This window comes from Macaca fascicularis, chromosome 2 (genome assembly GCF_037993035.2).
Source record: "Macaca fascicularis isolate 582-1 chromosome 2, T2T-MFA8v1.1".
Classification (NCBI taxonomy): Eukaryota; Metazoa; Chordata; class Mammalia; order Primates; family Cercopithecidae; genus Macaca; species Macaca fascicularis.
In genome coordinates this window covers 48,577,456-48,590,753 of record NC_088376.1, presented here as the reverse complement: position 1 = coordinate 48,590,753, position 13,298 = coordinate 48,577,456, and positions in this window count along the sequence as shown.

Below are 13,298 nucleotides of genomic sequence, written 5' to 3'. Positions count from 1 at the left end.
AGCTGTGACCTAGATGGCAGGACACGTGAAACGAAACCCAGTCATACTATCAGAAAATCGAGCTGAGTTCTTTAGGTTTTAGATGGTTCTTCTTTAAAAATGAGAAAATTGAATAATTTCATCAGTGACATCTTCCAAAATGATAAATCTGGAATTTACATAATTTTTGTAAATTATCTCATGTGATGAAGAAAATTCACCTTGACAATCCTTTTTACATTTTGAAAGGTAAAATGTATGAATCTTATAATTACATTAGCAATTGACAAGTGTGTATGTATCCTAAAATAAGAAAAAAACACACAAAATTCTACTTTTAACTGTGCTGCCTAAGTCTCTAGTTATTCTCCAATATTCTTATTTCTATAACACTTTGATATCATAACCTCCATATGAACCTACTCCTTTACAATTCAGAATAATGCAATTTTAATGTATGTATTATATAAAAATTGCTTGTATCTATGATGTAGATGCCAAATTCTCATTACATTGATATTCTAACCTTGCTAAGGATCTCACAGAGATACATCCATTTATGAAATAGAGAAAAACCAGATACAGTCAAATAAATAATCCTGTTTTCCACAGTGTCAAACAGAAAATCAGATGTAAAGAAGTATAAAAGCAAAATTCCAGTTAGAAAAACATTTGTTGTTATATAATCAAATACGTTCAATGGAAGAATCCAGTACTATTGTTTAACAAATTTCATCTTCTTGAATATGTTTTCAATTATTTGTAGCATTCAAAGAAGCTTCCATTCAGTCATCAGCTTTTCATTCTTTCTGTTTAATATTGCTCGCTTCTTTCCTATTCTCATCAAATACAGTATTCAAATACATGGAAAGGTGATTAACCAAAGCTGAGTGAAAGTTGGCTAAGTATAGAATTATCACCAAGTTAGATATCATTAGAATGGAAAATTAGTAACTTATAAAAAGCAGCATTGTAGATTTGCATGCAGATGTGAATGATTTAAGTCATCTAATTCTGTAACTCTTTAAACATTTTCATCATAATCCAATGCACAGATTTTACTTACACGAAATAGCTTAACAAGTTATTTTCTTGGTGCTGTTTTGCAAAGATAACGCAAGAACTTTGTTTTAAGGCAGAATTCTGAAGTTGTGTTCACATTACAAATAAATTTTCTTTTATATATATATTATAGTTTCTTTAAATGTGTGCATCTTTGATAGTTTTAAATTGTTGTAAATCGTATCATACATACAAAAATATAAATAGTATATGTGTAAGTTTTAAATTAATAAAAAATTCTCATGCTCACCACAGAGCTTATAAAAGTGCATTATATATATATATATATGTATCTTTAAAGCCTTCTATTTGCCTCTCTCCAATTTTGTCTGCATTTCTGATTCCTGCAGTTTCTGAATTTTGTGTTTATCATTCTCTTGCTTTTCCTTATAGTGTTATTGCGTGTCAATGCATCCTTAATACTACACTGCTAATTTGCATACTTCATGCACTTTACAGAAGTAGAATTGTATCCTGTGTATTATTCTGTGATATGTTTCTTTTATTTAATATCATGTTTTCTATTGTTACTGATGGATGAGGTGTTTAAGTTGTATTGCTGTATGCTATCCCATTATGAATGCTACCACATTTTATGTATCTATTCTCCTGTCAAAGGAGAATTGGATTATTTCAAAGGCTGGCCCTTCCAAATGGTGCTGCCATGAACACTCTTGCGCTTTTCTTCAGAGCAAACAACTAAGAATGGAATTGCTGGGCCACATTATATTCACATCTGTAGACTTACTAAATAATGCAAGGTTGTTTCTCATGATGGTTATATAACTTCATCCACTAGCAATTTATGTGTTGCGGTATGCCGCATTCACACTAAGAATTTTTCCATGACATTTTAATTCTTGGTATCTGAGTGTAGAACTTTTATCTTATAATTTTATTTTCTCCCACTTACTAATCACTTTTCATATGTGTGTTTTCTCTTCTATGAACTATTTCTCCTGTTTAAGAAATTCTTAGGCTTGTTTACTTTCTCTCTGTATCTGTTTCTTTTTCTCCCGTGCATGTTTTAGAGGCATTTTACTTTCTAGCTCACCCAACTGCAGTTGCACCTTGAGAACTACTTTACCTGGGAGTCACTAACCAAGCCTGGTCTAGGATATTAGGCCTGGTCTTCCGTGTGCCCTTTTGTGTGGGGGATTTGAGTCAAAGCCTTGAGATACCATGTATTACTGGAGGTTCCAGCTTCAGTTCCTACTTAGGTCTCCATAGTAATGTATTTTCATTGGCTTTAAAAGATTAAAAATAATGATAATCAGCATTTTTAATTGGATTATACCTGGAGGTTGTTTCAAGTCTACTACTTTTCTAGAAGAAGTTATTTGATTTATCTTATTCAGAAATAATTTATTTGGTGCAATATCCGTAGATGAAGAGGGTTGTGATATCTGTGTATCCAAGTTTTATTTGTATTTATGTTCTCACAACATCGTATTACCTTGTAACTCAGTTAAAATGTCTATGTTTGTCATATCCTAATAATTCCTTATTTGGTGGTATGCTTGTTCTGTACTTTGCAATACTACAGCCCCCTCTCTACCACAGTTGCTAAAATTGGTAGTATCTGACTCAAGAATAGCTAGCATCTCAGCTAATCTTCCCATTAGAATATGGCCAGTGTAAAATCGCCACACAAAGAAACACAGGCCTTATGAAGACAAGTTAGAGATTCTATCTTATATTTGTTCTGGGCAATATAGTCTCTGTCAATTGTTAGGAATGTGTTTGGTAAAAGTTAATCCAATGAAGCCAAAGCTAAAAGAAAGAAAAGTTACATTGAGAAGACAGTAAGTTTGTTAATTACATCAGGAAACAGATTTGCAGAGCAGACAATGACAAATTACAAGAGAGAATAAATATTTCTTAACTTCTACTCTTGAAGGTTTGTTAAAGATAACAAGTTTCCTGGAGCTTCCATGTAAAGGTGAAAGGGCACCCATGTCCAGTGCTTGAAAGAACAATTGTATTAGAATGTGGGGGAGTGCTATATGCAGGAAAGGACCAGACCTGTTTATTTCCAGCTTATTATTGATCAATAATTTAGTAAATCATAATTAAAATGAAATACTTGAAAAATGAGATAGAAAACAGATAAGCAAAATGCAAGGTCATATTTTTAAAATTAAATTCATCAAACAAAAGACTCCTCTTTCAGGTTCCTATAAAAGTCTAAATGGTTACCTCCATATTCCTGAACTCATTTAACTGATTAGTCACATTGGCAGAACATGCGCTGGCCGTGGACCACACTTTAAAAAGTACTGGTTTAGGGAAACTCACCGGTACTTTCCCTGTGCTTCTACTTCGGCACAAGTAGGGAGGAGGGGGGCCATTTTTACCTCCTTCCCCAAGTTATAGCATCTCCCCCATGGGGCTGTCACTCTGTTTACCGTTCTATCAACTTCATCAGTTGGATCCAAGAAAAGAGGAAAGCCTACTCAAGACACAGTCCAGCATAATCATAAGCTTACACTTTCCTATTGTCTTGGATGGTGTTTTTTTAATTTTAGAAGCTAAGAGTGCCATACCTGTGTATGCTTGCCTGTTTACTTTCTTTCTGTTCTGCCATCTTGTAACTGCAATGTTGCAATTAAATTAGTTCAGACTCAAGTATAAATAATCTGTCATTTTGCTTCATGGTGGAGGAAGAACTTACACTGTGGAACAAAATTCTACATGTGGAGATTGAATCTTTTTGTCTGTGTAATTAGCGTAAACAGATATAATTTGGAACAACTGTTGCAATCAAGAAAATAAGCATATTTTGGCTTCAGGATCTCACACTCAACAAGCATCTAGTCTTTGTTGTGACTAAAAGTTTACTTCTAGAAAAAGGAGAACTTCTGAAAGCTTTGAGTGCAATGGACAATTTTGATTCTGCCTAAGTCCATATGTCAGGGGGAAGGAGAGCTCTTGTCTGATCCAGGGAAAGGTCACTGCAAAAGAGTTTTTCTCAGAATTTAAAAAATTAATTTCTTCAGTTTCTGTTTTCATGCCTGATGCTATGGTCTCTTTGGCTTCTTTAGGGCAAGTCAAGTCTTGCTGTTTCAAGAAAGCAATTTGTGGGAAGAAATACATGTAGTTTCGGGGGATTAATAAAGCTAAACCAAGTCCCAAGGATTTAAATAGCTAGAGGAAGATAAGAAATGGATAAACCACATTGTGACAGTTATTCTCTCAGTGCGTTTTATTAGGGCACTGAGGGAATATGATCAGAGAGAGTCAAGAATGGAAGCACAGGAATAGGAAAGCCTTTGATTTTTTGCAACACTGTGGAAAATAGTAGGCAAAATTAGTGCCTTGGTAAGCAATTTCTTCTGGTTGAAATTCAGTTAATAACCAATGGAAAAGAAGATTGGCAACAAGATTGACATTTCAATTAAGGCTAAAATGAGCATGTATGTAATTTTTATTTTTACTTTATCTGTCTAGTCTAAACCTTCTTTACTCCAGCTCTTTTAAAATCCTTTCTATGTCCCATTAGTGGAAATAACCACAATTCATTTTCTTAAAAAATGTTATTGCTCTGGCTGGGCATGTGGCTCAAACCTATAATCCTAGCACTTTGGGAGGTTCAGGCAGGAGGATTGCTTGAGCTTAGGAGTTTGAGACCAAATGGGCAACATAGAGAGACTGTGTCTCTACAAACAATGTTTCTTAAAAATAGCTTGGCAAGGAGGCATGTACCTGTAGTCTTACCTCAGGAGGCTGAGGCTGGAGAAATACTTGAGCCCAGGAGTTAGAGGCTGCAATGAAATATGATCATGCCACTACTCTACAGCCTGGGGCACAGAGTGAGATCTTGTCTCAAAAGAAACACCTAAGTAAATAAAAATGAAAAAATATATATATTTTTTGCTGCAGTGGTTATGTTTGGTTTTATATTTTATAGTAATTGAGGCTGGTGTTAAATTTACATTTTCTGTTATCCATTTTGATGCATGGAATTGGTGGTCCCTGTTACGGGCAGAATTGTGCTCCCTCAGAATCCATATTGAAGTTGTAACCCCAGGTACCTCAGAATGTAGCTGCCTATGTAGATAGGACATTTCAAAAGGTAATTAAGGTAAAATGAGGTCATATGGTGCACCCCAACCCAATGTGACAGGTGCCCTTATGTCCGGAGGAGATCAAGACACACACACAGACAAAGGAAATACCATGTGAAAACACAGGGAGAAGACAACATTTGTAAACCAGAAAGAGAGGCCTCGGGAATAAACAGACAAACAAACAACAACAACAAACTGTTGACACACTGAGCTCAGATTTCAGCCTCCGGAAATACGAGAAAATAAGTTTCTGTCGCTAAGCTACCCAGGATGTGGTATTTGGTCACAGCAGCCCCAGCAAACTAATGCTAACATGTAGAGACACATGAGGAGAGGTTTAACTTTGGAGAGGTGGAAGAAGTTCCTTTAACTTCAGTAAAGAATATGTCAGGTTTCACTGCTGAGTAAAGAACCACACTTCTACCCAGACATCAGAATATTGCTATTTTGGCTTAAACTGAACAAAATGTAAAATTTTAGAGGAAAAACATACTGTATGGTAATTACTTTGTCATTAAATTCTATAAAGGAATGTGACTTTACTTGTGGGTTTTAATGTCACTTTGGGAGTTTAATAATGAGAGATGGTTTTAATTTAAGTTTTCAGCATTTGTTATCTTATTAGTAGGTCTACTGTAAAATCTCCATGAATTATGCTGGACAATATAGGAGTTATTTACTTGATTGTTTGTAGTTGGGTATTTGGTGGCTAAATATGTGAGAGGAATGAATATAAAAGGGATGATGTGCTGTACCTTAAAAGGTCAGCATCCACGCATGATGCCCACTTTTCCCTTTTCTGTGTTCTATATTTTAAATAGTAGGACCTGCCTCCATGGGCTAGTCTCTGTGTGTGTGTGTGTGTGTGTGTGTGTGTGTATGTGTATGTGTATGTGTATGTGTATGTGTGTGTGAGTATATATATATAGACACACATATATATACATATATATATATATCTGTGTAACAAATTATCCTCAAATATTAGCAGCTTAAAAAATACATGTTTAGCATTTCACAGTTTCTGTGGGTCAGGCATAGAGGTTGTCATAGCTCAGGGCCTCTCACAAGTCCTTAATCAAGGCATCAGCTATTGGTACAGTCTACTCAGGATTTGCTTGAGGCAGGGTTTGTTTCCAAACTCATTCAGTGGTTGTTGGCAAGATTCAGTTCCTTATGGGTAATTGAACAGAGAGCCTCAGTACAGCACTGGCTGTTGGCTGAAGTCCAACCTTGGTGCCTTGCCGTGTGGATCTCTCCATAGCAGCTTACCACATGGCAGCTGGCTTTATCAAAGTGAACAAGAGAGACAGAGTGAGTTTCAATAAAAAGGAAGATACAGTTTCTTGTAACTTAATTGAGGAAATGACATGACCACTTTTGCTGTATTCAATTTGTAACATATTTGTTGGAAGCTATTCGCTAGATCCAGCCCATCCCAAGGACAAGAGATTGCACAGGGGATCATGTTAGAAGGCTGCCTAACTTTTAGCTTTATTGCTTCTATTTCTGTAACTCTACGTGGATACTAGGTAGATAAAATTTATCCTTCAGCTTGTTTTTCAGATTGAAATACTATAAATTCAGTGGGATTTACTTTGATTCCCACGTCTCAGTAATGTTTTCAAATACAATTTTTACGAGTAAGACCTGGATTGTGTGAGTGATTTTTTTTTTTTTTTTTTTTTTTTGTTTATTAGTCGTGTGGTACTTTGTTTCCCATTGAGCTATTTTTCCTTATACACAATGGTTCCACATAAGGTTTTCAAGGGGAGTGTGGCCTCCAGAACATACATCAGAGGGTTTAGTAACACGAGAGCTACCAAATCTTATATTCAGCAACAAGGAGATAACAGTGACTTTCGTGACAGCAGATTTGGTAGATGATTAGAAACAGAACATTGAAACACACTGAATACTGAAGATGACAGAGGTAGGGATATAGCATGTATTAACTCATATTATTCATTTATTCATATATATTCCTTCATAAATATTCCTTACTATAAGATGTCATATAGAGGCACAAGGGATACTGTGGTAAACAACTAACTCAAAGTTTCTAAACCTCATTTTAGTCAGAAGAACGATTTTAAATAATGAATTTTGGAATTTTTTTTGCAATTGTGATAAACACTATCAAGGAAATAGAGACCTATCCATGAGAATGCATAAAAGAGCAACCCTTAGTCAGAGATTATGAGAGGAGGCTACCTAAAGGAAATGACGAATGAGCTGATCTCTTAGTAAAGATCAGGAATTAATCATGTGCAGAGGAAGGAGAAAAGGATCCAAGCAAATAGAAAACTGTGTGCCAAGATTTTTAATTTGGAAGCATCATGGTTTCTTGGAATAATAATAATAATAATAGTAATAATAATAATAATAAAACAGGACACCAGTGGGCTATGGTATAAGTTGGGTGTCTTAGTCTACTTGTGTTACTATAATAAAATACATCACAGGAATTTATTTCCCACAGCCCTGGAGACTGAGAAGTCCATGGTCAAGGTGCAAGAAGGCTCAGTGTACAAGGAGGGCCTGGTCTCTTTTTCCAGGAAGGCTCCTTGTTTCTATGTCCCCCAGACATGAGAAACGTTATGCACTCACATGATGAAAGAGATGGAAGAGGGAGGCAATTGCGTAAAGCTGCTTTTACAAAGGAATTAATGTCTCGCATTATCTAATCACCTCTCACGGGTGCCATCTTTTGATATCATCATCTTGGCAGTTAAGTTCCACATACGAATTTTGGAGGGACACATACATTTAAACTGTAGCATTCAAGATATTAAGTAAGGGCTGCATAAGCCATGTTAGAAATTTAGGACGTAAAACAATGAGACACAGAGAAAGAACAGTACCACAAGGTCAGGATTTCTTTAAAAAGTCTGACTTTGTAGGGAGTTTAGGCAAATGTACCAAAGAAAGAATATCTGTGTATAGTAGGGAAAATTGTTATGCCACAATTTATATGATGTAAAAATACTTTGCTCTTTAGTTTAATTAATTTTTATAATTTTCACATAATTATCTGCAATTTTACTCTTGAAACCCATCCCACTTAATTTCAGGGTAAAATATTCTTAAACTTAAAAGTATCTGTCTCAACTTACCAATCTCTTTAAACTCTGCTGAGTTTGGTTTTCAAGCTTTTTCTTCACTCTTCCTTTTGCAAAGAGCGTCAGGTTGTAGCGTAAGGTTTCTGCCATTTCACGTGAGTGAGGAATAGAGTGTTGACTGTGTTTGTGGATTTATGTGTTCTATGTGTCCTTGGTAGTTTTGACTGTAATAAAATAGTGAGATTTGAAGCTGAGGCTTTTACGCTGGACCACGGATGATCAGTGCAGCTTGCCAGGTTCTTCATGGCATCATGCTAAAACCTGAGCATCTTGGCAGGGTGCTTCTGGCTGTGAAGTCTTTAAAAACTGAGCTCTTTTTATCACGGTCAGAGATCTTGATCAGTCTTCTGGTCCTCTCAGCACTTCTATGTGCAGTGCTTTCCCAGTTGTGATATGCTGGACATTTAGAATATACTGCAATTCTTATGTAACTTGGATAGATAGCTCCACTCAAAACATGCTGCATTATTGTTTTCCAACATGTTAGATGGCTGACTGGGGACCTTGAAGACTCCACTACGCTATACTTTAAAAAGTATGCCATTATCCACAGTATTTTAGATTTCTCCAAATCATTGGTATAATTCTACCACATGTTCTTTTCAAGTGGTACCGTTTATATGAACTCATGGCTTCCTTACGTGTCTTTTAAGGAATTTAAAACATTATTTTCTCTTTCTAATAATCCTTGACTTTCATCTTTTGTCTAGATATAAACTAAAAATATTACTGTTGGAGGATTTAAAAGTCTGCATATTGTAGTGCATTGAATTTCAGCTTTATTTGGAGACTTAGTTCTAGTTTCCCACATTATACCCTGTGTAGCTATTAAAACCCAAAGCTCTGGGTTATCAGGTGTATTAGTTTATTCTTGCATTGCTATAAAGAAATACTTGAGCCTGTATAAGTTATAAAGAAAACAGGTTCAATTGGCTTATGGTTCTACAGGCTGTACAGGAAGCATGGAGGCATCAGCTTCTGGGGGTGCTCAGGGAACTTACAATCATGGTGGAAGACAAAGGGGAGTGAGGTTTCTCACATGGCTGGATCAGGAGGAATAGAGAGAGGGGGGAGGTGCTATACAGTTTTAAAACAACCAGATCTCCTGATAACTCATTTACTCACTATGAGGAGAACAGCACAAAGGGGTTGGTGCTAAATCATTCATGAAAACTCCTCCCCCATGACCCGATCACCTCCCACTAGGCCCCATCTCCAACACTGGGGATTATAATTCAAAATGAGATTTGGTGGGGACACAAATGCAAACCGTATCACCAGGCATGGCACAAACCCTGAAGGTTTATCATTGGCTTATTACCTAGAGTCATGACTGATCATGCTTATTTTTTATGATGTGTGAGTTTTAAATTTTCTCTTTTTCAAGTTCAGTTAATGCACTTAAACTATATTAGCTATTTGATAATAGCCATTCTAACAGGAGTAAGGTATTATCCCATTGTGGTTTTGATTTGCTCTTCACTGATGGCGAGTGACATTGATATGGTTTGGCTGTTGTCCACCCATATCTCATCTTGAATTCCCATGTCTTGTGGGAGGGACCCAGTGGGAGGTAATTGAATCATGGGGGCAAGTCTTTCCTGTGTTCACTGTTTTGTGATAATGAATAAGTCTCACGAGGTCTGACAGGTTTAAAAAGAGGAGTTCCCCCATATAAGCTTTCTCTCTTTGCCTGCTGCCATCCATGTGAGATATGACTTGCTCCTCCTTGCCTTCCACCATGATTGTGAGGTTTTCCCAGCCATGTGGAACTGTAAGTCCAATTAAACCTCTTTCTTTAGTAAATTGCCCAGTCTCAAGTATGTCTTTATCAGCAGCATGAAAACAACTAATACGGATGTAGAGCACCTTTTCATACACTATTTTGAAGTTTGCATGTTTTCTTTTGAGAAATATATATTCAGGTCACTAACCCACTTTCAAATTCTAGTTATGTGTGTTTTTACTATTGAGTTGTATGAGTTTCTTATATATTTTAGATATTAACCGCTTATCAGATATATGATTTGCAAACATTCTCTTTCATTCTATAGGTTGCCTTTTCACTCTGCTTATTGTTTTTATTGCTGGGCAGAAGCTTTTTAGTTTGATGGAATCCAACTTCTCTATTTCTGTTTCTGTTGCCTATGCTTTTGGTTTTGCAACTGAAAAAATTATTGCCAAGACCAATGCCAAGAAAGTTTTTCCTTATTTCATTTTATTTTTTGGTAATTTTACAGTTTTAGGTCCTAGGTTTAAGTCTTTAACCTGTTATTCATTTTGGGTTCATTTTTGTATATGGTATGAGATAAGGGTCTATTTTTATTCTTCTGAATGTGAATATCCAGTTTACCTTAAACCATGTATTGAAGCAAAAAAGGAAAAAAAGGATAAAGAAAATGTTGCATATGTACAAGGAAATATTGTTCAGTTTCAAAAAAGGAAGGAAATTCTGCCATTTGTAGCAACATAAATGTACCTAGAAGATATTATGCTCTGTGAAATAAACCAGACACAGACACACGCAGCATACTCTTACTTACATGTGAAATCTAAAACAGTCAAACTTACAGAAACAAAAAGTAGAATGGTTAAAATGATGGTTGCCAGGCAGAAGAGGGAGAGTGAGAAGAGAAACTGGTCAAGGAAACAACGTGTCAGTTACATAAGATGAATGACTTCTGGAGGTCTAACGTACAGCGTGGTGGGTATAGTAACAATACTGTACTATGTACTTGAAATCTGCTAAGAAGATCTGTCTTAAATATTCTCACCATACACACACACACACACACACACACACACACAGAGAAAATAGTAATACTGTGAGGTTATGATTATGTCAATTAGCATGATTGTGGTGATCATTTCACCATGCATGCATGTATTAAAACACTGTCATACCTCTTAAATATGTACATTTATCAATTATATCTTGATAAACCTGATAAACCTGAAAAAAATTAAAAATAAAATATCTCAGATATTATTTTAAAATGTTTTATTGTGAGAGAGTCTCTAGAATATTTATACAACAGGATTACCCCAAAATTTGTCAGTGTCTATTATTTTTTGCTCTAGCTGTAATTCCGTATTAGTTTTCTACCATTGTTTCCTTGGCATTACTAAATCATTTCACTCTTTCTATCATTTTTCTATACCTTTTTGGAGCCCTTTTCTCTTTGAGATCTTCCTTTAGAGACAATATATTTTCTTTAAGTTCTATAACATAATTGAGTAGTGGCATATTTTAAAATTTCTTTGTGGTTTATATTTTTGTTATGTTTCTTCTTATAATTTACATACTTGCCTCTCTTTCTTTCTCCCATCTGAATATAGTCCTAATATTGATTTCCTTTAGGTTCATACTCATAACATAACGATCCAACAAATGATTGCATGTGAGAGAGAGGCATGTGAGGCAGAACCTGGTCAGCAGGGACTTGGGTTCTAGTCTGTGGCCCAGTCCATTCTCCCCCATACTCTGCTTTTGCATGTTTCCCCCCCAGGCTGATAGGAATTAAGGTCCAACTAGCAGGGAAGCTTCATGTTCATGTATCAGGTAGACTCTTAAGCCATCCTGAGTCAACTGCAGAGCTTTTTTGTTGCCCACATTTTCTCTTTTATCCTGCAAAAAGAAAAGTCTTATTCTTTCACACTTGACATGTCTGGAAGTTTCCTGGTTCTACCTCATTCCCCTTGCACTCAGCAGCATGAGGCAGCATGCTTGTTTGAGTCTTCTGGACATGCAACCTACCTGGGAACAAGGCCTTTACTTAGTGTCTGCAGCATCTGCTATGGACAACCTTATTTTACCTCACCTTATCTTTACTGTTATTAATAAACCCTTTTTATGGATTATAGCATTGTTTTGCAACTCTATCTAGTTAAACTAAATGTTATTTTTCCTTCTTATTTTAATTCTTGTTGATCTTTTTTTGTTGTTGTTGTTTGAGAGAAGAAATTGCATTGCAGTATTAAAAAATAATTCATGATACATTAAAACGGTAAGGCAGGTTTTATTTATAACGTTTATTAAAACCGTAAGGCAGGGGACTATCATAATAGGTATAGGGACTACTGAAGTGGGATTTACAGTACAGGGGTAAGATTAGGCTCAACTCTGAATACAACAAGGAATAGTAGGAATTTATAGCCAAGGAGCAGGGATGGGTGAATGAAAAGCACTAAGAGGAAACATCAAGGATAAGGGGAGATTCTGGTTAAATCGTCCTAACAGAAGTCAGGCCACAGTAATCAGACATCACTTGGGCTATGATGGAGGATAAGAACCCTTGGCAGATATTGAAGGTGATCCAATATGAGGGTGAGATGTACATATATATATAACATGGCAGGATTCTTGCTAAACTAACTGAGCAGGATTCTTGCCAAAATTAGGTGATGCAAAGACGTGCCAAAAGTCTAAGGCCTAGTTGGAAAGAGGATTTAGAGGTACTTGACTAACATTTGGTCAGAAAAAGGTTCTGTGTCTGTAGCAAAAATTGAAAAAAAATACTTCGGAGATATTTAAAGACAAACAAGACAGTGCAATTTGAGCACTAACCTAAATGTGTGTGTAAACAAAGTCCAAATCATCTTTCACTAATTCCTCCTTTTCTCTCCTTCCTCTATTCATTTATTCATTTATTTTCTTATAACAGACCCTAAAACTCCTCAAATACTCTTTATTGAATATAAGTGAAAACAAATAGGAAAAAGGCAAGAAAATAAGATCCTTTATGAGGTATGTAAAAGAAAAGTTTCATATTAATATTAATTTTCAATATTAAAGATAGATTTGTCTCCCCCATTGCATTACCATGAATATGGTACATTATGAAAAAAGTAATAACTCATAATAATCGGTAGATTATTAAGGGATACCTTAAAGGTAGAATTATGTTTCTATTAAGACAGCTCCGTTTCTCTTGCCATTCTTGTTACAATAGTGTTTCTTTTTCTTTTCTTTGCTTTGCTTTTTGTTCTGTCTTGAAAGACTGGGAAATGACCATAATAGCTGTTTTCTTTAAGCTGTAAGCAGTGAGTGAATGTTGAGCTCCCT